The sequence below is a fragment of the Alligator mississippiensis genome, chromosome 12, assembly GCF_030867095.1.
Source record: "Alligator mississippiensis isolate rAllMis1 chromosome 12, rAllMis1, whole genome shotgun sequence".
NCBI lineage: Eukaryota > Metazoa > Chordata > Crocodylia > Alligatoridae > Alligator > Alligator mississippiensis.
Window position 1 is genome coordinate 44933492 of NC_081835.1, and position 24891 is coordinate 44958382.

At 46.6% G+C, this 24891-nt stretch overlaps 1 non-coding gene across 5 annotated transcripts in view; it reads left to right on the plus strand.

The window, feature by feature from the left end:
• Positions 1–1355: 1355 nt before the first annotated feature.
• LOC102565061 (uncharacterized) overlaps positions 1356–24891 on the plus strand; it is a 56404-nt gene continuing 32868 nt past the window's right edge. For 3 of the 5 annotated variants that reach the window (XR_009455868.1, XR_009455866.1, XR_009455865.1), the window contains exons 1-4: positions 1356–1440; positions 12855–12903; positions 16948–17022; positions 23455–23593. This is a non-coding gene — a transcript (uncharacterized LOC102565061). The remainder of the gene's footprint in view (positions 1441–12854; positions 12904–16947; positions 17023–23454; positions 23594–24891) is intronic. The other 2 variants (XR_009455867.1, XR_009455869.1) reach the window with 2 other exon arrangements.

Here is a 24891-nt window from a genome sequence, read left to right on the forward strand (position 1 = left end):
ATGTAGGAGTTGAGGAAGTGAAGGGCTGGATGCACCATGTTTGTACCAATGTAACTGGCATTACAGCAGTGTCAAAGGCAGTGGGCAGATACTACAAATCCTAAACTGAGGCCACTTTGCCTGATCCAGTGGAGAATTTCTGAAGAAACAATCAGGGTAAAACTCTACTGGTACATATAATACCAGTTTAGCTTTCATCTTCTATGTCCATCCTGGAATAGGCATTTGCTAGACCTAGTGGCAAGGAACAGTGATAGCTGCCTACTGCATGCTGCTACCCCATTATAGCTTCATTTCTATCTTGCCTTATCCTAATGTAATTTACATCAGTGTAAAGACTGATGTGAATTAGCCTAGGACAGGAGTTGTCAACCAGGGGTCTGTGTACCCACGGTGGGCACTTGAGAAAGCCCTAGGGGGTATGCACGGGCAGGCAGGGATGGAGCGCCGCCATGTACCATCCTGTGCTGCCACGCAGGTGTCGCCTGCCTGTCCATTCACAGTGGGCAGGGGAAGGTGCCGCTCTGCATCCGGCTGCACCCCCCTGCCCCATCCCCGCTCAGCGTCAGGCCATGCACCACCCCGTCCCCCCCAACCCCCCCCCCAGCTCAGTGGCCAGGGGTACACTGCTCCATGTCTGGCTGCCAGGGGGGTACAATGATCCAAAAACGTTGAAAACCCCTGGCTTAGGTTTTGTGATGGTCTGTCCTTGTCTTCTGAGAGCAGCCAGACTGGTCTTGTTTTAGTGAAAGAAGAAAATGGTAACCCAGGCAGCTTTCCTTCTGTTGCTCAAAGCCATTTCTCTGTGTGTAATTTCATGTAGCTATAGTTTATTATATTATATTATTATTATTATTATACCACCCTGTGGCCATATTTCCTTATAAAAATATAATAGCTGTGTATTGTTCTCACAGTTCAGATACAGGGCTATGAATTGTCATTCTCTACCCTGTTCTTTCACACCAGACAAGATGGCCTAGAGACATCATACTGAAGTGCACACCCCTAACTGCTACTTTGATTCAAGTGCAAGTATTGTACCTAGTACATGTGTTTGAATCTGACTTTTTTCCCAGAGATTAACACGTGCCATCATTTGTCACTCATGAATATAGCCTAGAGACTTCCACTGATACTCGCACCAATTCTGAGGGAATGCCCAGCAAGCCCATTCACCATTGCCCGACACTGGGCATGTCTTCATGAGACGCTGAATGTTCTATAGATTAATGCTACTGCACATTAGCACATCACGGCCGTGTGTAGCAATGCAACTTTGGTGCCTGCCACTTTAAGGGCTGGAGCAGGCAGCCGGCAGGTGCCTGATTAAGGTAGCCATTTGCAAACAAATGCAAGCCAGACAGTCAGCAGTTAGCAGCTTGTAGCCAAGGGAGCAACACCAACTGGCTCCCCTGCAGCTTATGGAACATCCCGGAGGTAAGGCAGGAGCTATAGGGATGGCAAGAGGCTCCTGGTCCTGGGCATGACCTGAAACTGCACCCTGCTGGGGAAGGGAGGCCTGGTGGGACTGCCCGTGGTGGGGCAGCCCCCAGAAAATACCAGGACCATTCACCTCCCCACTGAAAGGTGGGTTGGGGGGCCTTAATAACCCCAGCCCCCACAACACTGGGTGAGAGGGCCAGGCATGGCTACAGCTACCTGAGCCCCAGGGGCTGTAAGACCCCAATGAAGGTGTGGGGGGCAGGCACATCTACAGCCACCTGAGCCCCACAAGGGCATAAGACCCAGAGGCCCCAGACAGGGGCAGTAGTGTTGACTCAGAGAGGGGGCAGTAGTGTGGCCCGCACAGAGTAGGGTATGTCCGTACAGCCTGAAGGACTGTGCATTAGGAGGTGCTGAGTAGGGCTGAAAGGGCTTTAAGGGCAGCACGGGGACCATGCTGAGTAGACTGCTTGAAGGGCAGCACATGGGCCAGCCTCATAACAGTTGAATGTGTGTATGTGTTGTGTGTTTTGGTGTATAGAATTGCCCAGTGAGGGGCTGGGGCAAGCTTAGCTCAATGCCCAGTGAATTGGCTGGCCACTACCCAGATGAGGATCATGGGAGAGTCCCAATATGCTTCATGTTGCAGCCTCATTGTGTGACAGTTGTACTCATTGGGTGACAGAGGTTCATTACTCTGGTGCAATATGATGAAAATTAAGAGGTTTATCATTTGAGGGAGCATTTACAAGAAATAGTAAATAACTAAAAGCCTCCTAATGTCAAGGAGTGAGTCTGGTAAGCCCCATCAGATCCCTACAGGAGCTGCTCCAAAAGGGAGCAGGGCAGAGTGAAGGGGGAACAGTATCATGCAGCTAGTAAGAAACCCTGTGAAAGAGGGCAGAGTGAAGGAGGCCCCAGTGAGAGAGGGGCAGTATGAGTGTGTGCAAGAGGCCTGACAGAAGACTAAGTTTGGTCCGGCTTTAAGCCAGGAGTACAATAACATTCTGGATGCCATCTTCAAGGTATGGGCCAGGGTGTAGGGGAGATACAGAGCCATGGATAGTGACTCCTGGCATCAGGGCATATAATGGGCAGATTCCCACGTTTACCACCAGTTTATTCCAGTAAACTTGTGGCAGGAGAGACTTGGCAGACTGCCCCATATAGACAGGTAGGTGGGACGGCTTGAGACCTGGCCCCGAGTGTGCCTCCTGTTACACCATATTATTGCATTAATGCACAGTAGAATTGGGCTACTGTGCATTAGTGTCACCAAAAGGCATGCGCTGGTGCTATTGCACAGTAGCGTCAGTTACTGTGCATTGAGTTAGTACCTGTTATTAGAGGTAGTAAACTTAATGTGCAGTAACTATGGTGTATAAATGAATGTGTAGATGTGCCCACTGTGTATAGTCACTGACAACAGTGCAATATCAGCGCCATATACCAGTTTAACCTTCACTTTGTACTGCTGTAGCTGACACACAAGATGCAGAGCTGTAGTGAATTAGGCATTATGGATTGAATCCCTCTGTAGCTTTCCTTTCTGATCCTTGTCTGTGTAGTTAAATAAAGTTCTCAGGCCTAGGCTGTAGGTAGATAGTCCACCTTTGAGTTTGACAAGCCCTGTATTAATTAGTCTGCAGTTAATGATTGGCACTCTTTCATAGAGGGTATATCTGTACTGGTTCCCCTGTACTGTTGAGAGCACCTCCAAGAAATATGACCTTGCCCATCCACTCCAACCTTGCTCAGACTTGAAAATGAGGAAGCAAAGCCACCCTGAGGGAACCCTTGTCATTGCCCTCAAGCACTACTGTGACGGGAATCTCAAGAGTGGCAGCTGAGGCATCCTCACACTGTCTTCACTGCCTTTTTTCTAGGTCTGGCTGATGTGCAGTGCAATTGGCAATGTACTCAACAGTGCTGGGGAAGCAGCATAGACCTATCCATACAGGCTCACTGCTCAGTCAAACCAAAGGACCTAAGTAATAAAATAGGAGATTCTTGGCCCTCTTCAAATGGATTTTAGCTTTTTCCATAGAAATGTTACACAGCTGCAGGCAACACCAAACGCGCGACTCCACAAATGCAAACACTGAATTGCATCTCCAGCCTTTCTCAGAGCTACTAGTTATGCACCAGAGTCTGACACTTTAATAATAGATTTCTTTTGTCAGATGAAATTAATCTCGGATTATCTGCTTCACCAATCCAGATGCAGACTCCTGTGTTAGCATCCACTTCCCTTAGCCTTGAATCTTTCACCGAACAGATGCAAATTTCTGAGGCTGCATTAGCGAACCAAGCTTAAAACATCCCAGCTATATCACGGGCAAGTCAGAGAGATGGGGAATGGTTTTCAAACTACTTACTGCAAATTGAGAATGAATGTTTCACTACAGTGCATTTTATTAAACTATAGTACCTGTAGAAGCAGGCTTATTAAAGCCTTGGCTCACTGCTTAACGCCAACTGCCTTGGTTCAGGGAGCAAAAACTGTGCAATCTGCCTCCAGGCCAGGAAAATCAAAACAACTTGGCTTTTGCCTATATTAATACACAAAAAGCTTTCTTGTGGAATATTTAGGACTGCTGCATGAAGCATATCTGGTGTTAACCCACAATGGAAGGGAATGTTAAAGTTAACCCACCCAAGAATGCCTAACTCTCTGCTCCTATAAGCCCATACCACAAGTACTTTGGTATCAGTACTGTTCTCAAGTATTTTTCACATGTCAACAGTCCCCTGGAGCAAGCATGTGTAAAAGTGTTTGCAAGATGGGAGTCTAAAGATCCTTTGGTCTTATGTCAAGAAAGCAGCTAAATTATGCTGGGTGCGTATATACATACCTCTGATTGCACACTTGGTACTGCACAGCCATTTAGCAAGTACTAAATGACTGTGCAGTACCCACCAGTCCTGTGCAGTCCTGGTGGTGCACAGGTTGTTTTCGACCCTACTGTGCAGTAGCAACTGGCTACTGAGCAGTAGCAGTGGCATCACAGTTAGTGCCCACCGATGCTGCATCACCGTAGCTTGTCGCTATGGTGACGTAGTGTCTTGTGTAGACATGCCCACTGAGTTTGAGATTTGGAGTCCATACTTGTGCCTTAAAACAGTATCACAGCAACTTTTAACTATAAAAAAAATGAGCATTAGAATCCTAGGGAATCGCATTCAAATGAAGGATTTAAAGAATCTGAGCACACCGGTGCATTGAAATGCAGGTAAGGCACTTTAACAACCTTAACTCTGCCCTGCAAGGATGCAATGACAGACTTGATATTTTTTTTTTTAAGTCAGTTTAATTTACTCTAGAGTCTCCAAAAGAAAAATGTCTTAATCATAACTGTATGATTATTGCAAAATCTTGACCTTATTTCCAGGCATAAACAGCTTACTAAATAATGCGTACTTTCACATTTCTGATTAGACAAACGGCATAATAATGATGGCAATCAGTGACCATTTCTCATTAAGATTCTGTGACCCATAATTCTACAAGTATCAATTAACAAATGCAGCCATGCTGTATCTAAATATACTACTACGTAGATTCAGATAAAAATAATACCTAGCTCTTACATAGTGCTCCATGACATTGTGGCATTTACACAAGAAATAGAGATTAGCATAGTGATAAAGCATCATTCCTACTAGCTCACATCATATGCTTAATTTGATTTCAATGAGGTTACTCTCTTGCTCACCCCTAAGCACAACGTGTAAATGCTTAGGGAATCAGGACCTGGTTTCTTTTTTGGAACTTCTTATTCCTTTATCTGTGGAATGCAAACTGCTTAAGATACTTTATAGGGATTTAAACATTGCCTGTGCACACAGACAGCCACAAACTTTGTGTATAGCCTCAGAAAATTTTTTGATCCTAGAACATGTATCCTAAACATACCAGTTTTATTGACAAAGTCATTAATGTATTGTGTCCCATTCATTTATTTAAAAAGTAAGTTTATTTTAATGGGAATGAACAGCACCTAGCTGACTAACTGAAAAGTATTAACATGGCTCATTTAAAAATATCATTTAAATAAATGAGAGGCTTGTTAGAAGTTCCTCCAGCATTAGAAGTCCATTCTTGGGAAAAAAATGGGGAAGAGTGAGGGAGGTCAGCCAACCAGCCCCAGGCAGTTATGCTTAGAGCTGCCCATTTTTAGCCACCAGACGATGGTGTTTGCCATCAAGGTAAGTGAACCCCAGTACAGCACCCAATCTTTGTGTATAGTGCAGGAAGGCACCAAGCTGGGAATAGAGGATCTGGTGGTCAGAGATCACCCCTAGTGTGACTTGCTGAAGGCAGCCCTGTGCCAAAGAGCCATCACTGGTCTCTGTCCCCTGGAACGGTCTCCAACCAAAGGCAGTGGAGTCCCCTTCACCCACTAGAAGGGGACTTCAGTTCCCTGGAAAGGGCTTCTAGTTGCTTGTATTAAACCAATTTGAAAAGCCTGGTGGCAGTGTCCCTTAAGGGCCAGCACCCTTCCAGGGGTGAAATGTTCTCAGCCTGAGGATAGGGAGCACTGCAGAGAAAAGGCAGGGACAGAAGGGACAATGAGCCACTGGCTGGGGCATGGAAAGGCCAGTTACCAAATGTACTGTACTTCCTCTTCCTGACCAGCTGGTGGTACAGTGCTGACCCTGGTTCCCCTGAGCCTTGTCCCTTACCTAACTTCTACCATTAACTGAAAAGAGTCTTACTAGTACCAGCCTCTTGAAAGGGGTTCTGAGTACCCATTTCAGATTTGACCCATCTAAACTTCCATAAGTTTACTGATGTGAGATGGTGGGTGGTAGGAGTACTACAGTAGTCAGGGAATTTGCCCCCTCTTGGTATAGTTTCTCCTAATGTGGTCAGTGTAAATAATTTCAGCTAATTTTAAAACAGCTGCAGAGTTTGGAGCATCCATTTTTGTACTGTCAAGATCTTCTGAGACAAAGGCTAGGGACTGACATTCAAAAAGCCTGAGTCTGAATTGATTCAGTCTTTTCAGGCTAGTCTAACCTGGCTAGGCTAAACTGGTTTGTAACTGCCCAGACATCCCCTCTGGACTGAAAAAAATGCGGGCACATGCCTAGAGTGGCTCAGGCTAGAAACCGGGGGATGCTAGAGCAGCCCTCTCTTCCCTTCCAATGTACTGAGCTGAGGGGTGTGTGGCCAGGCCCCAGCAGGACTAGGGAGCAGCCCAGCCGGGAATGTTTATCACCCCTAACTCCGTGTTAATCAACCCACTAAGAAAAAAAAGTCTTTCTCCATTAGTTCTAGATCTTAAACAGTTTTTCCAAGGAAAGACATTATCAGATACCAGTTGATTAGCTCTAAAAAGCCTTTTGCCTTTGTTGTCTCCTACAGCACAGACTGTATCCAGCGTATGGTCTGCTAGCTAATGCTGAGAGGTGTCTGTAAAGCAGAGGGGTGAGGGGAATAATCCCTGCTTAGCAGGCAGAAGCCAGGCAGATGCCTGCAGTGTCTGCTGGAGCTGCAGCCAGGGAGTAGAGGGGAGGGACCAGCCCTGTTGTGGAGCAGAGAGCCCTACCAGCCCAGAGAGCATGCTGGGATGCTGGGGGACTCTGGATTATTTTAAACCAGCAAGGGGTCTGGGACAGACATTGCATAAACAGGTTTGACCCAAATAAGTTAAGTCTGATACTACATTCAATCAGGTTTATCTCAAGTCAGTTCCAGCCATTTTCGAACTGGTTTATGTGCACTAAAAGTCTGTTCTTTTACAGGTTTAAACTAGTTTCTGATCACTTAAACCAGTTTACGTGTAATGTCTGTCCCTAGCCAAAGACAAGACTTTCTCCAGTGCCACGTTTTTCAAAGGACAAAGTATTTAGTTAACGAACTGAATGAAGCAATGCCTCTCAATGCTAAAGCATTTCTGTCTCTTTTACCAGCTTCCTATGCATATGGTGGGATTTTCAAACATTCTCATCTCCTCTAGCTCTGCTCTGAAAGTTTTTCCTGCTGATTTTGGTGGGAGACAAGTTAAACTAATACCAAGTACTTCTGAACCTCTCACCTATCCTTAGTAAAAAGAACAGTGCATTCCAGTGTGTAGTTGTACAGATATAGATACTTCCTGATCATGAGGCTTCATCTTGTGCACCTGAAATATTGCCATACACCTGCAGTACAGACTAGGGCTGTACAAAACAACATCATTCCACTTCGACTTCCATTTCAGCGTTTCAGTGGAACAGTGTTTCATTTCGAGTTTCGTTTAGTTTCGAAAACACTGTTCCATTTCGTTTAGTCGAAACTCTTTCACCGTTTTGATGCTGTCTTGACGTTTTGCCCATAAGCTATTTTGCAGCCAGTGCCAGGAAGATCAGTGCTGCCGCTGGCCCCAGCCAGCAGCACCAGCCTCCTGTCATCTGGCAGGAAGATCAGGGGCTGCACCCCCAGTAGCAGTCTGGCACAGACCCTGCAGCCCTCTTGGGAATGTGGGGGAGCCCCCGATCTGCCTGCCGGACGACAGGAGGCTGGTGCTGCTGGCTGGGGCCAGTGGCAGCACTGATCTTCCTGGCATGGACTGCGTCCAGCTGGCAGCACAAGCCACTGTCATCTGGCAGGCAGATTGGAGGCTTGCCCACACCCCCTGAAGGGCTGCAGGGGTTGTGCTGGACTGCTTCTGGGGATGCGGGCTCCCAGTCTGCCTCCCAGATCACAGGAGACTGGTGCTGGCACCTGTGAGCCCGTACCCAATGCCGGAAAGATCAGCGCTGCCGCTGCACAAGCTGACAGCACCAGCCTCCTGTCATCTGGCAGTCAGATTGGGGGCCCACACTCCTGGGAGCAGTCCAACACAGCCCTCCTGGGGCTGTGGGCGAGCCCCCGATCTGCCTGCCCAATGACAGGAGGCTTGTGCTACTGGCTGGTGCAGTGACAGCACCGATCTTTCCAGCCTGGGGAAATCAACTCCAGCGGCTCACAGCCCCATGGAACTGAGCCCAGTGGGGGGAATCAGAGTGCAGCGCCAGGGCTGTGCCCCACCTCCCTCCACCCAGCTCAACTCTCAGCACCCCGCCCCGCTCCACCAGTCTCAGCTCCCAGCACCTTGCCTCCCTCTACCGGACTCAGCTCCCAGTGGCTTGCAGCCCCGGGTAACTGAGCCTGGCGGGGGAAATGGGAGAGCAGTGCCGGGGCTGCGCTCCACCTTCCTCCACCGGGCTCAGTTCCCAGCAGCTCGCAGCCCCATAGAACTGGGCCCTGTGGGGGAAGGCAGAGTGCTGCACTGGCTCTGCCTACCTCCTGCCACCAGGCTCTGCTCCATGGGGCTGGCAGAGCCAATCAGAGCCCAGCCTGGCAGTGGGAGGCAGGCACTGCCAGCGGTGCGCTTTGATCAGCTTTGCCAGCCCCATGGAGCGCAGCCCAGTGGTGGGAAGCGGGGAGAGCCAGGGCTGTGCTGCCTGCCGGGCTGAGCCACATAAGGTTGTGGAGCCACTCGGAGTGCAGCCCTGGCTCTCCCCTGCCTCTAACCACCTGGCTGCTTCAAAATTTGAAATGTTTTGAAACGTTTTGACTGCCCTCTTTTCGTTTCAAAGCTGTTTTGAAGTCCTTTGTTTCATTTCAGTTTCACTGTTTTGAGCTCGAAACGCGTTGAAGCAGTGTCAAAATGAAACAGCCGGTGAAGCTTCGCACAGCCCTAGTGCAGACCAGCATGCAGTATTGGTGTTTCATTACACTGTTTATAAGGTGTTATGTTTCATTAGTGTCTGAGCTGCTTCAATTTGACACTTCATTTGAAAAGTGTTCTCCATCTTCTCTTGAGAGCATTCTGTGACCCATAGTTTTTATAGCTGGTATAATCCAGAAATCAGGTTCTTTTGGTATTTTTCTTTGACCCCATAAAACATGCTGCATTCATTTGGGCAATAGCAATTTACCTTTAATGGGTCTAGGTTCAATTATTTTAAGTATCTGCAGGTAATAGACTATGTGTCTTTTTATTTTAAAAAGAGCATTCCTTGAAATCCATGTTGTTTTAGCAAATGGGAGGTAGGTTTTATCTTCCTAACTAGGCCCCCAACTTGTCATATGGCTGAGTGTCTTCACTTTTCTGTGTATTCATTTCCCTATCTGTGGAAATAATGTTTCTCTACTTCTGTGAAGTGCTTTGAGGTCTATGGTGTGCTCTGGGGAAGCAGGAATGCTGAACATACCTTGTACAATTTGTTTGCCCTGCCTAGTAGTAGAATATACGCTATGAATCCCATTGTGTACTGTAGCACTTCTTGGTCCTGTCTACATGTGCATATTAATGCATATGAATAAACTCTGGAGCTTATTACTCTAGAAGTTATTGCACCCGGTCACAACATCTTCACATGCACCTGGGATCACAGCACGTTGAGCCGAGCCAGAGCAGTTCCAGCTGGCAGAGGGTCTGGAGCGTGGTTAGCCTGCCAGACAAGTGCAGCTCTCCCCGGCTCAACTTACTGAGGTGGGGCTGGCTGGGGCACAAGGGTGCTCCAGTGTGGGGCTAGCCAGCACACAGTATATGTGTCCTGCTGTAGAGTAAAAAGAACTCTGTAGCAGGATAGTACTTGTATTTACAAGTGCTATCCTGCTGCAGAGTAAATTAGTTTGCTCCAGCCTAATAGGGGCACACATAGGGGCATGACACTTACTGTGCAGCTAATTTGTTTACTGTACAGTAAAGTCTTGTGTAGACACACCCCTTGAGTGCATAATGTGGTGGTGAAAACAAATACCTTGCTAGAATTTTTTGTAGTACAACTCATGGAATCACTGCAGAATAGGACTGGAAGGGACCCCAGGGGGTCATCTAGGGCAACTCCCTGCTGAAGGTAGGATCATTTCAGGCTAAATTTGTCAAGTTTGCATGTTAAAATTCCCAGCAATGAAGATTCCACAATCTCTCTAGGTAATGGTACCAGCACTTAACCTCCCTCATAATTAGAAAGTTCTTCATAAGAGCCAATGTAAATCAGTCTTGTTCCATGTAAACCCAGTTACTTTTTGTCCTATTCCTTATGGACACAGAGAAGAATTGGTTGCCATTCTCTTTTTAATAATCCTTTTAGTATTTGAAGACCATGATTCTCAGTCTTCTTTTTTTCCAAGTTAAATTGTCCCAGTTCTTCCAACCGTTTTTTACCTAAGTTATGTTTCTTAGTCCTCTAATCATTTATGTTGCTAACTTCTTCAATCTTCCTTGAGGTACAGAGCCAAAAACTGAGCACAGTACTGAAGATGAGTCCTCACTACAGGTTTCCCTCAATTTTATGCTGTACATGTGTTCTCGCACAATGACATAAATTGAATTCGCATAAAGCGAACCCACTTTACAATGTAACAAATAGGGATAGGTTCCCATGGCGGTGAGGGAGGGAGGGAGGGAATGAGGCTGGGACTAGGGAAGGACCAGAGGGAGGGGTGCTGCTCCCAGGGCTGCACAAGGCAGCAAAGCAGAGGGAACAGAGTGGCACTCAACCCAGCCCTGGCTGCACCAGCCCTGAGAGTGGCCAGCGCCAGCTGCCTCCAGCTGCTGGGCTGCACTGTGCTCTGCCTGTCCCCACTCACCTCTGCTCCTGGGCTGCACCATGCCCTGGTGTTGGCAGCTGGTATCTGCTGCTCCTGGGACCATTGCAGCCAGGACTGGGGTGAGTGCTGTGCCCTGTGCCGCCTGGGGCTCCACTTGTCCACACCCATCCCAGCGCGTGCTGGAGTGGCCCTGGGAGCAGCTGACACCAGCTGCCTACACCACTGCATGGTGCAGCCCAGGAGCTGGGGTGAGCCCAGTCACAGGGGGACAGGCGAAGCACGGTGCAGCCCAGTGGCTGCAGAAGGCTGGTGCTGGCCATTCCTGAGGCCACTGCAGCCCAGGCTTGGGTGTGGGGGCCCATGGCCCTTTCCCCTCCCCCCACAGATTTGCCTGCTTGGGCGGGGGGCATCTACGCCGATTGCATAAGAGCGAATTTACCTTGCATATAATGAATTATGGGTCTAAATATGCTCATCTCATAAGAGCAAATTCGCATATAAAGAACCTGCATAAATGGAGGGAAACTTGTAGCACTGAATAGAATGAAAGTATCACTTTCTGTGACTTGCTTGAGATACTTCTGTTACTGTCTCCCAGCATGATACTGGGTTTTTTGCAGCAGTAGCATTATGTTGACTGGTATTTACTATAACCCCAACAGCCATTTCTTTAGTACCGAAGTCCAGCCAGCCATTCTCCAATTTATATTTGTACATTTAAATATTCCATACAAAGTACAGGACTTCACACTTGTCCTTTTTGAATTTAATCCATTTTTTTCATACCACATCTCCAATTTATTAAGGTTATCTTGATTCTTAATCCTATCCTCCCAAGTGCCTTCTCCTTTACTCAACTCGGTGTAATCACAAATTTACTAAGCATTTACTCAATTCCATCCTCCAACTATTTAATTAAGACATTAAATAGTACTGGACTTTGTACAGAGCACTGTTTTTCAGGAAGATATGGGTAACTCCAAAGGGACAATCTGATAAATGGCCATAAGTGATACTGCCAAGCTGACCTGTGCCCCATGTACTTTAATGCAGGGTTGCATTTCTCAAACTATTCAAGTTAGCAACACCTTCCAAGTTACAAAAAAAAAAAAGAAAAGAAAAGAAAAAGACCCCTCCCTCTTAGATTGAATGTAAAATTAGTTATAAAGTGTACTGATGATAAGCCAGTATAATTGGTTTGTATGTATGTTTCCAGATGATAGCAGAGAGTAATGCAACTGTAAAAGGTCTGGGTATGTGGTGAATGAGATTTTCTTTGCAGTAAGACTTTTAAGATCTTACTCTCCCTCAATTAACCTCCTGGGGTTACAACCCATTGGGTGAAAAATGCTGTTCTAGCTCATTACTGAGTTCTGGGGAAACAGAGCAGAGCCAGAACTCTGCATGTCAACATCCTGGAACTCACTGTACAGATCCAAACCTTTACTTTGGAGAACATCATTCTGTCTAATAGGTTAAACCAGACTAATGTTTTCCCCATGCCAGGTTGGAAAATCTGCCACTTTTGAGACAGTTTTGATGTGGACTTTGCTGCTTGGAGGACTTTGTGACGGAGGAGAGGAAGCTAGGTTATTGGAGCATTCAGCTATGTGCACCATCAAGTAGGGCCCAGATGACTTGGGAAATGCTGCCCTGTGCCATTTGTTAGATGTTGAACCTCAGTGTAGCTCAGGTCACACTGCACAATGTGGGCCACAGTAAAGATGAGTTGGCTATAAACATGTTAAATTGGGTATTAGAAGCAGTTCAACTATGTTAGCATTGAGCTTTATGTGGGTTCATTTGCCCTGCTTCTCAGTTTGTTCACAACTTGCTTGGATCTCTCTCTACCAGTGGTTTTCAATCTTTTTTTCAGTTGCAGACCCCTAAAAAATTTCAAGTGGAGGTGTGGAACCCTTTGAATTGTAAGTGTGGGCATTCACATACTTTTAATTGATTATAGTCCTCTTTCACACACCTCTTAGACATAGTCTGTGGACCCCCAGGGGTCCGTGGACTTCAGGTTGAAAACCACTGTTTTTATACTTGAGTCTACCCAAGTCAAGGAGGAAGCCAGGCAATTTTGTGGGGAGATCACAGGGCCAATCACCATTTTCAAAGGCTGATCATTGGGCCCCCCTCCCCCCCCCCCCCCCCCTTCCTGCACACCTCTGGCGGAGGGGCCCTGGTGGCCTGGGCCATTGCTGATGATTGGCTGAGAGGGCTGTCTGTCATGTGGCTCTACCCCTTGCTGCCAATTGGTGGAGAGGGGCAGGGCCACATGACAGACATCCCTCTCAACCAAGCAACAGGGAGGGGTGGTGGCGGCAGCCATTTTGAGCTCCCCCTAATGCCAGCACCCCCCCTTCCCTCTGTGGGGAGCTGGCCTTTTATTTTCAGTAAGTTCCCTCCCACCCCCCCGCCAGATCTCATGGACATTGCCCACTTCTGCAGGCAGTGCCAGATTTTGTGATTTCCTTTAAACTGTGATTTTAGTAGGTCCCTATCTATACTGTATCACACTGTTCAGCGCAGATTTACAAGGAGAGAAATGAGACCTTGTATGACACTTTGTAGCCATTTGCACCACCTGGAATTGAAGACATATTATATCTAGTTTGCGCTGGTACAGTCAGCTACTCAGGGGATGCATCTATACATGTGCTTAACTGCTCAGTAGACTAATATGCTGCAGTGCAAAGCATCATAGACTACATATGCAGTGTTATTAGACTGCAGCAAATTGATTTTTGCTGCTGTAAGATGGTACTGTCAGGGTAGTACTATCTTATGGCAGTGAAAATAACTGCACCTAAATGTACATGTAAATGCTGACCCAGGCGTACAGTGCACTCAGCCCAGGTAACAGGGGACCAGACCCCTGCCTACCACCCTGCCACAGAGCTCCACACTCTGGGGCACTCTTGTGCTCTAGCCAGCCCCTCCATTGCCTGATGCCACCTCCTGAAGCCCAGGGCTTACCCCCTAGGCCCCCTGCCAGTCCAGGGCTGCTTCGCCCTGGCTCAAACTGCTGCAGTCCCGGGTGCAGCATCTGCATATATGCCCTGGACTGCAGCAGTTTGAGCATCTACACATGCTGTTAAGGCACTGTGGTAAACTCTGGAACAAATTGCACTAGAGTTTATCAATGTTTTAATGTCATCTATAGATGCACCCAAGGTGTATGACAGTAGAATCAGGCCCTTGGTCCTTACCAAGCAGTCTGCACTCCAGAGTGCTAATTGTGGTAGATAACAGAAACCAAACTCAATGAAAACTATATTATCTTGAAATGGGCCCAGAAACTGTAGTCTTTATGCAGAGATCTGGCATTTTTATGCAGATATTTTTGCCAGCAATTGTTGTTTGCCTCTGCTATGTTGGCAGTGAGAGGAGGGGCTGAATGGCTAGGGAGTAGAAAGGGTATACAAAGGCAATTCTGCCTTTTCTGCCTTCCTAGTAGAACCTTGTTTTGAATATAGCAGTGGTTAAGGCATAATTCCCCAAACTTTTTAGATTAACTCCACATCTCAGTAAACCTGGCCACTCTCCTGCCACTGCTTCTCATTGCTGTGGATTGTTGTTCCCACCCCTCTCCTATTTGCTGCTGACTCACTTCTGCTTCCCCTGTTGCCAGTTCCTCATGCCACTATTGTCCCAGCTTTGCACCCTCTCCAGGAACATTTTGTATCTCTCAAAGGGCCACAGTTTGGGAAACACTGGGCTAAGATGATGAAAAGTCCTTCCACTCTGAGGGCTTGTTGTTGTACATTAGAAAAGGAGGCTTAAGTCTTGATCCAGGACTCCCTAGATCAGCATTTCTCAACCCATGGGTCACAACCCAAAAGTGGGTTGCAAGAATATATGAAGGGGTCACAAACAAACTTTAAAAATGGATCAATAAACTTTTAAAGAGAAAAATGTGGGAAACTGTGGCTTTTCCTTTGCAAGGGCTGCTTGGGGCCCCCCATACCCCACATATTCCCAGTGTGTAGGTCTGGGGCCTGGGGGTGGGGGGCAGTAGGTCAGGAATGAGGGGCACTGGGTCAGGATTGGCCATTGATGTATACAAATGGGTCCTGGTACAAAAAAACTTGAGACCCACTGCACTAGATAACACAGTTGGCACTCTTTCCTCCCCCCAGCCCCCTTTGTGGTACTCTCAGCAGGGAAATCAAGGCTGGCATAGGGCCCAAAGACTTATTGGCTCCCTCACCTTAGATCTGGGTCCTCCGCATCAAGTTGGAAGATTGTTGGCAGGAAGAGCAGACAAAGCATGCACAGCTGGTCTTTGCGTGACATCTGTTATATGGGTAAATAGACTTGGATTGCAGGCCAGGACTTTTCACCTTCATCAGCTTGACAACAACAAAGCTATCATTAAACAGTTGTGCTGAGGATGAGCCTTTAGCTTCACCTGCCTGTGCAGCTGAGGAGCCTTGTGGAGGGGTGGGACTGGGATTGGGAATCCATGAGGCAGGTACTTGATCCACTGGCACCTCCTGCTGGCTGATTTGCAAATGACAAGAGCCTGAGGGAGACTGTAATAACTCTTGGAAGCTTCCCAGAAACAGCCTACAGCAGTCTGAGTACTGAGCTGGCTGCAAGAAACACCTGACCACCAATAAAAAGACAAGGCCCATTAAGAGTTAATGCTGCAGTTATAAATGAGCCACATGCTTTCAGGGGTTTTAGAAAGCTGATGGTGGGCGTGAAATACTATAGCTTTCCCATTAACTCAAAATATCTGCTCTGAGTCCAGAAAGAAGTGCCCAGATTTTTAGTCGATATTAATTTTACACTTGGCACTTCAGGAAAGTGTGAGCTGCTGGGTTCACAAAGGGTCTGTCTAATAAACAGACAATAGAAAATCAGAAAAGCAAAGCTTGAGTTCATTTACACAGGTGCCAAGAATGTAACAGCAGCTGAGATTGTGGAGGGCAATGGAAAATTCAGAATGGTAATGGGGAACAACATTAAGTCTGCATGCCTCCGATTTGTGAGAGGTCGGAGGGGCAGCAGAACCTGGGTTGGTGATAGGATGGCACAACACGCAGGAAAATTTTGATCAGAATGAGGGACAGAGGAAAAGGAGCAGCAGGTGTTGGGGACAGAGTCCAGAGCATGAGAGCTAGTGTGCTCCATGCAGATTCATTTTACACCTTAATCCCCTCCAGAACAAGGCTTTGAATTCACAATAGCCTCTTCTGTCTGGATCACTGCCTCCTGTCAGGGCTGCTCTATCTCCTGTGTTCTCAAGCACTGTCCTGTTTTTGTCACCTTCCTAGCTGTATTAGGTATTACGCAAGCCAGCCTTGCTTCCTGCTAGTTGTAGGAGGAAATTCCTACCTTTTAAAAGCTCACTGCTCTTAGCAAAGCAAATATTTTAATAGGCACGAGCAAACCTCCATCCAGAGAACTAGATACTAATGGTTTTTATACATCCAGAGGAATTTCTCTTGGAGTTCTGGGTAATTGCAGTGGAGAATCATGCCAGCCAACATATTTGCCTGCTTGTCCCAACTTTAGAGCAGTCAAAGGACTCTGAAGGAAACTACCGTGCTTTACTAGGTCTTGTTGCCAGCATTGGGCTTTCCAATAATAGAATCAATTAATTTCAATGAGATTCTATTGTAACAAATCTCCAGTCATATAGGAACATTACAGATGAGGTCAGTGTGAAGCAAAAAGTGATAGTCACATCCACCCACTCCGATAACAAACCGCTAGATCAGGCACTAGTGTCCTAATGCAGTTCATCTGTTTAGAAGACAAATTTGCTGATGCATTCTCAGGCAGCCTTCCACTCCCCATTCCCATTCTTACTAAGGGGTGTTTCTAGAATCTAAAGTGTTGGCTTGATGAAGTTCAGTGCATAAGAAATGTCTCTTGTATTGCTGTTTGGTTTCTCAAAGGTAATTTCTCTCTTGTGCAGTGAAAGTTGACTCTCCTGAGATACTCTTTTCCAGGTGTGTTCTTTGAAAGGAAGGAGTCAAAGTAGTCTCTGGTCTAAATCCTGAATTGCCAGTGGAATCACACTAGGGGTAAGTCTGTCTTTGCCTCTGAATTTCTGGGAAGTGCAGGCCTGGAGAGTGTCCTTACACAGGAGGGGCATCCTCACTGTTATTCTGTGTGTACATTACTATCTCTTGGATGTCTGTAGCTTTCTGAGTCCTTCAGCATTTGCAAGTTGCAGCTAGCCTGACCCTGGCAGAACTGGTGACCAAAATAGAGTGATTGCAAGCAGAAATAACAGTACCTTTGCTTCTTTCTTCCTTCCTTTTTGCTTTAAAGATGTTGCCTGCTCTATTTCTGACTCCCAATCTTTGACCACCTACCACTATTCTAGAACACACATCTATACCATTGACCCCACCCTAGAGAGTCTCTGTTTTCAAAGCACAAAGGCTTTACGTATTGTGCTTTGGTGTGAGTGGTGGTTAGATTTAGGAATAAAAGGAGTGGTTGGGGGGAGGAATTGGTCTTTTAGGACTGTTTTACAGGCAGAGTTTCTCTGTGTACTCCACTTGCAGGGATTCAGCTGTTACCATCATCAGTACTTAGCTACACATCAGTCACTACTAATTCTTACTCAAAAACCCAGAACAAATAGTTTAGCAGATAAGGAGCCTTAGGGCAGCTTTGTCACTGCCTGTAGCAGAAGTCCATTCCAGATTCGCACACAGGCCTATTCAGGCCAGGGGTATGCAGGGCTCTTCACACACAGTATACTGTATACTTACCAATATACTGTAATTGATATATGTGTTATTACAAACATATGTATGACATCCAATGCTGTGTAATATGATAGCACCTCTCAATATAAGGCGCCCTTTTCAGACATTCAGGCTCTCGGAGACCAACACCAGGTTCTCCTTCAGCTTTACCAACCAGTAAGGAAACTAGGACTTTAGTTATCAGAGAAGGCCTGTGCAAAGAGGTTTCTGGGCTAGGGTCTATCTGCCGTGTCCCCCCATCCTCCCTTTCCCACACACACACACACACACACACACACACACACACACACACACACACACACACACACTTCATCATCATACTCCCTACCCCTCCCTCTCTTCACATCCAGTTCCATTCATACTATGTTCTCTGGACTGTGGTATGTCAGCGATGCTGATGGTGTGAGAGCGGCTGTTTCACCACTGCCTATTTACCTACAATTCTTTGGATGAGCCCCAGAGAGTGTACAGTTTGTTAGGGTTTAGTGTGGCACTACAGGTCATGCTGTCAGAATAAACCAATTGCAACAGGTTCCTAGATCACAGTTAGCAGTTATGGAGAGTAATGAGGGCAGTGGCGATAAAAGCAACAGCACCAGATGTCTGTCTGGGGGGGCGGACCTTAAAATGGCAAAGCCAAGAAAGAAAGGATGTGCAGACAGAGATCTGAGGCCAGGCTCAGAAAGATAAAGGAGAGGAACTGGGAGCAGAGGCTCTAGTGATTTTTATGTGACTATTCCTGGTGTGCAGATTCTGAATGCTTTGAATAAAACAATACTTACGTTGTTAATGCACATGCTGGGATTTGACTAGCCACATCTGTTCCAGGATGCAACAGTTTCCATCACAGGAGGTTTTAAGGGACTAACTTGACCTGGTCACATTTATGCTGCAGGTGTTATCTTGACAATACCTGGTAAACGACAAACTCATCTTTGGGAAATGTGATGGGAGGCTGCCACCATGTGGAGGAAGGGAGAACCTTACTCCTGGTTTTACTCTGTGGGAGGCAGAGGTAGTTAGCTCTGGTCTAAAGTCAGTCGATAGGCAGGGTATATACGCACCGTTGTAAACTAACTAAATAAGATAGATATATTTACTCCATATATATTTTATATTTCTAGGTGATATCTTATTGGACAAACTGTATACTTAGGAGAGAGATAGAAAGCTTTGGGGTACCAAGTACTCTTCCTCAGGTCTTCATGGGTCACTTTTCAAGCAATCTGCTCAAAGCCAAAGGAATGGGGATATATTTTCTTAACTCACTGCTCCCTTTTGCTGTTCTTCTCCCTCTCCTTTGGTCTCTCAGTGTCTTTTGACTAAACCCAGAAGTTGCTGAAATCAGAATTTGGTTTCCTGATACCAAGGGAAAACTGAGATCAAAGAGAAAGTTGCCAAACATTTACATTGCATTGCTCAGAGAATTACAGAAAAGTAGGGCTTAGGAGTCTAGTCCAACCCCCGGTGAAGCCAGGATCATCCTTATGTAAATATCCTATACAAGTTCTTGTCTAACCTATTCTTAAAACTACACACGCAATTCTGTTCCTAATCTCAGGCAGTCACCATGCAAGGACGTGTGCCCCGATGTCCTGCTGACATTCACTGGCCCCTCGGGGTGGCTGCACCCCGAAAGTCGAGCTGGGTGAGATCTGGCACCCTTGCTATTCCCGTCTGCCATGACTTAGATGATATAGGAATTTCATAAAAGGGAGGCGGTGCCTGCCCGTCTCTTACCCAGATCAATCACCAGGGCCTCCCAGCACCTGAAATCCAAACTGGGAAGTGAAGAAAGGACCAGCCTGGAGCCAACTTTCCAATTCCGCTTTTTAAATTTTTTTTTTATTTTTTATCTCTCTCTTTTTTTTCTTTTTCTTTTTTTGAGATTCTTTGACCTTTGCCCTTTTCCTTTCCTGGGGCATCCTCAAGGTCTGGGGCTCTGTGCCTGGGGCTGTTACCCCAGGATCTTCAGTAGTCCACCTTCTCGCCCCAGTCTCTTCCCCGGGACTTTAAAGCTGAACCGCTAAGGCTTAATTTCTGGCAAGCATCCCTGAAGTGGCTGGGGATTCCCTCCAGAGTGACCAGCTGGGGACAGGGCCCGGTCCTCGCTGTTCGAGGTTTCTGCCCGCCCCCGTCTCAGCTGTGGAGCCTCCTTGGGGATCTGCTTCCATTCCCTTCCTGGACGGATGCCTGGCCTTGGGCTGAACTCTCCCACTGGGAGAGAGACGTCCGCAAGAGGGAGAAAAAAACAGTACGGAGAGGAGAAAAGTGCCACAGCGAGCGGTTTGTGCAGATCCCTTGCCTCTGCCGTTCCCAGGGTCTCTCCCGGATCCCCCTCTGGTGCCTCATCTCTTCCACCCTCCTCTTCACTCCTGTGGTGAGTGTGCCACCACCTCTTCTGAATTGGCCCAAGGGCTTACCCACGCTTCTGGCTTCTTGGTTCCACGCCTCTGCTCCTTCAGCATCCCTCCTCCCTCAGGCCGAACCCCAGCCTCCAGATATAGCCCATGCTGTGGATTGGCCCTGATTCGCTTCACCTGGTATGGAGGTAAAGCTGGGCTGGTGCAGATCAGGAGTTCTCGCTGTAGCACGAACGTTGCAGCGTGGGGTGGTCCATGTCCCTGGCTGGCAATACGCCCTCAGTGAGTGCCCTCCAGGCTCTCACACTAAACTACCAGGCAATACCCCCAAACAGTAAGAACACCTTAAGCTGCCAGGGACGAGGGCACTCTGTGCCCTATCACTGCAGAAACAGAAAAAGCTTTTTAAAATACACTTAAGCAATACAAGGAAGAGGACCATGCCCCCCACTACAAAGGCAAAAATCCCTACAGTCCATGCCAGTCTGAAAGTGAGATAAAATTCATTTCTGTTCCCCTCAACCCACTCCATCCCCAAACCTTCCATTGCAATATGATGTTAAACTTCTGACATCCACAATCCTGATCCTTTTCTTGGTTCATTCAGGAGAGTTGAGACCAAGCTGCCTAAAGAAAAAGTAGTGCAAGTAATTAACTCTCAGCCTCCAGTGGATGTCCTGCAAACCAGTTTTAGCTCCAAGTCATAGAATCATAGAATATTAGGGCTAACAGAGACCTGAGGAGGTCATCTAGTCCAACCCCTGCTCAAACCATAACCATCCACAACTAGATCATCCCAGACAAGGCTTTGTCTAGCTTGGTCTTAAAAACCTCCAAAGATGGAGATTCCACAACTTCTCTGGGTAGGCTGTTCCAGTGCTTTACTGTCCTTCTAGTGAGAAAGTTCTTCCTAATATCCAGCCTAAACTTCCCTTGCAGCAACTTGAGACCATTGCTCCTTGTTCTGTTATCTGCCACCACTGAGAATAGTTAAGCTCCATCCTCTTTGGAACCACCCTTCCCAAGTCCTTAAATACTAGGTTTGTAGTTGGTGAGAACTTTATTTGGCTTTGCTTTGGGAAAGGGAACATTTCCTCCTGAGGTTCATTTCCTTATTATAAGTTTGCTTGGTGGAAAGAACCAAAGTTAGCATTAGTCACCTTGCCATGAGCATAGCCTGAAGCTTAAAGCTATGCGATGAGAAGAGTGCAGCTTGGGAGTAGGTACATCCGTAAATGCACTGCATTCCTTAAAGACTTCTCATTAGCCTTAAAATACTTCTCTCCTTAAAGACATCTTAGTTACGCAAGCTCTTTTACTTGTTCCTGAGAAATTCAGAGGTGTTTATAAGATGCACATCTGGCCTGATACTCTTCCCATCATGTGTTTATTATAACATTATCTGTCCATGTAACTGGGCACCCAGCTTTGAGCTGCTCACACATTCAATATTCCACCCATTCTAGCATTCAAGTGTAAGAACTGTCTCAGGTGCTCATCAGGGGTATGAATCTACCTGACCCAGTATCTGAAAATCATATCCACAAACATCAAAGCCATACCAACTAATGCCATGGAAGTCTCCGTGAGATTTGCCTGGCAATCTGCTGAATGGTCCCATCAGGACAGAGTGGGACATAAGGGTGTGTTCCCCTTCATGGGAAGGTATTTAGTCAGTAACCTTGAAGGCTACATGTCCCTCAGGGAAATCCTCTCACCAGTGGTGCATCTTTGGGGAACTCTGTCACTGCTTCTTCCTTCTACCCCAGTTACCTTAGAAATATGCACTCTGCCTCCCTTCCTAGATTGGAAGACTAAGAGACAATCTAGGCCTCACATCCACCACCCTCCCTTGGAATATCAACATCTGGCAGTCTGCCCTCAGGACTCCATCGCAGTGGGAACCCCACTGAGATGCCCATGTGGGCGCTAATTTTTTCAAGTACTTTCTTGCAAAAGTGCAGAATAAGATCTATTGAATTTAGCTCAGATTCTGGAGGGTGCTTCAAACACTAGGACAGCATCTGCTTTTTAAAGGAAGCAATCCCAAGAAAAAGTCTGGGCATGTCCAGACAAGTGCAGACATGCGGTATATGGCACCGCAGACCCATCTGCAGTGCCATTCACCACACAAGTAGATGTCCCCTGCACTGCTACTCTGCAGCACAGGTGGATGGGGGAAGGGGGGCTGACTCTGGGATATCCCAGGGTCAAAAAAACCCATGCCAAAAAAAAAAGTGCATTGGCGCACATGGTGGCAGCACATGTCACCCAAAACCAGAGTCTGGCCAGCTGGAGCCATGCTCTGGCTGCTGGCCAGGCTTCCTGCTGCAGGAGAGCCATGGCTGCAGCTCCTAGAGGCCCCCAGGACCTCAGGTAAGACTGCTGGGGCCAGCACAGTTGCTGGCCACAGCCTCCCCTATTCCACTCAGGGAAACGTGCTGCACGCTAGAGCATGCATGGCTTGGATGTTCCCCAGGGAGAAGTAGCAGCAGAACAAGGTGTGCTGCTAGTACTCGTCCCTGGGAAAACGCATGTTCCCACTCATCTGGACATGCCCTCTATGTTTAATAGCCTTCCTTAATTGTATTTTAGTGGTAACTGGTCCAGGGTGGAAGAGCAGAATTGCTGGTGACTTAGAAGGATGTTTTATTGGGTTGAGCTAGAAGATTCCTGGCTGAAAACGCTATATGGTCAGTAGGTATAGGAGGAAGAGAAGGGACCCTGTGTCTCTTGGAACATGTACCAGCAGCAAAATTCACAGCAGAATAGGTACAGACATTCCCATGAAAAGAGCGATTAGACACGTTTCATAGTACTGCTTCCTTCTTATGAACAGGACTGGAGAAAAGCAGTAACTTCTCCAGTATCCCCAAATATAACTGTTCGGGGGTATTTCCTGCCATAGAATAGGAGAGTACTACTGCCAGGGAAGACCCTCTGCACCCCTAAGAGTTTGTGTTGAACATTTTGAGTGAATTGACTTTTTATGCTTGAACTAAAGAAAAAAAAAACCCATCAACGACGCAAAAGAGGGAGGATAACTGGGTGGTGTCCTCATATACAGCTCTGTCTATGTGCCTCAGCCTGACCTGCTGTCTAGCTGTTAACCCAGTCTGGGCTTTCCACTCCCACAACCCTGTTCCTCATCCTGACTGCAACCCTGTTATTTTCTGATTGTCCCAGCCTTCAACTCTATGCGTCTTCTGATGCAACCTCTTTACTTATTTCTGTTTAGGGCTCCACACAGCTCTGCCAGTGCTTCCCAGTCCTGACTCCTTCTGTTCCAGTCACAGGTATAACTTGTCACTGTATATTGGGTTGATTCTGATGTATTCACTCACTTCTGTGATCTCATTTGTCTTAACACCAGGATGTCCAGTGGTGAAGGTCTGATGAAGTGACTAGCTCCTGCTATGGAAGCCTTTCTTCTGGGGACTCTCCAAACATAAGAGCACCTCCATCTTCATGCCCACTCTTGCTGTCCTCTTTCAATGGCCATATACAGCCAGGTACCAGATTTTTTTTTCTATTATTGCAGTTGTACCTTGCTTTCCTGCAATGTAGGTGTCCCCCTCCCACAAGCCCCATATTTTTTCTGCGTAGCATGAGGGGGCAATAACTGCTTCTTGCTGTGAGGAGTGAATTGTGGCCATAGAACATCCTGTGCAGACGAAGGCAGGAAACCCTCTTTGTTCCACTGCAGGCTGCAAATCCTGTCACACCAGGCCACTGGCTTATGGTGAGGATGTGGGACTAGGAGGAGATCACATCACTGATGGAAGAGCCTGTCTAATATGGCCTCTTGCTAAGATAAATTGCTTCCTGTCTCTTTTACCCTGTGCTGCTTTGCTTTCCCCCATGGTTCATGCCTAGCTATAACTTATCTCCAAACTGGTTGTGTTTTCATGGTTCTGCCGTACTTGGGGGCCATTCCTACCTTATGGGTTCAAATTCTTTCCTCGGGCTGTTGGGGCTGACATCTGATATCCAGCTTCGCAATAGCATTTTGGGGCTGAAATGCTGGTATATCCACTGGCTTCTTCACACCAAGAACTGTAATGGGTTTTCTCTCTGGTGCAACTGAAGCACACTAGATTAAAAGACATAAACATACATTCTAAAGGGGGCCGTTAACGTAACATAAAACCTCACTCATCTCCATATTGCTGAAATCAAGATTAGTTCTGAATTAACTGCAATTCAAGTGGAAATTTATTCTAGCCATTAGTTAAAAGCAACCTCAATGAATAGAGCATCACCAGACAAGTGGATGGGTATGTGTATGATTCTATAACATAGTGAAAACTGTGACTAGTGAGATCATATGCCTTGTTATAAGGCTATTCTGTCTGCTCTAGCCAACTGCTGTCCTTGGTTATTCCCTCATATTTATATTCAGAAACAAACGTTCTTTGTTTCACATGGGTTACAGTTGCTCTCCACAAAAAAATCAGGAAGTATAAACTTAAATATCATGCTTCAATTTTAGAATAGGATGTGACAATTCATATTTTTATCCTTTCAAAATCTCACCCCAGCCTTATCTCCAGCCAAAATATTCATTAACACAAAGTAATGGATTCTGAATGATAAGCACACGTGGAGAATTACTGTGAAAACATAGTTTTGTTACACTTTTATATAAGATTAAAGGTTGGAGCACACAACAGGTCCTAATGAGAGCAGAGATTAACTGTGGATGAAACTACCTTGTATCTATCTATATCTGTCCGAATGATGGGGTGTACTTCATTAAACTCCCAATGGGTGTTGTCCATCGTGTATTGTTACCAATTTGCTTTCTGGA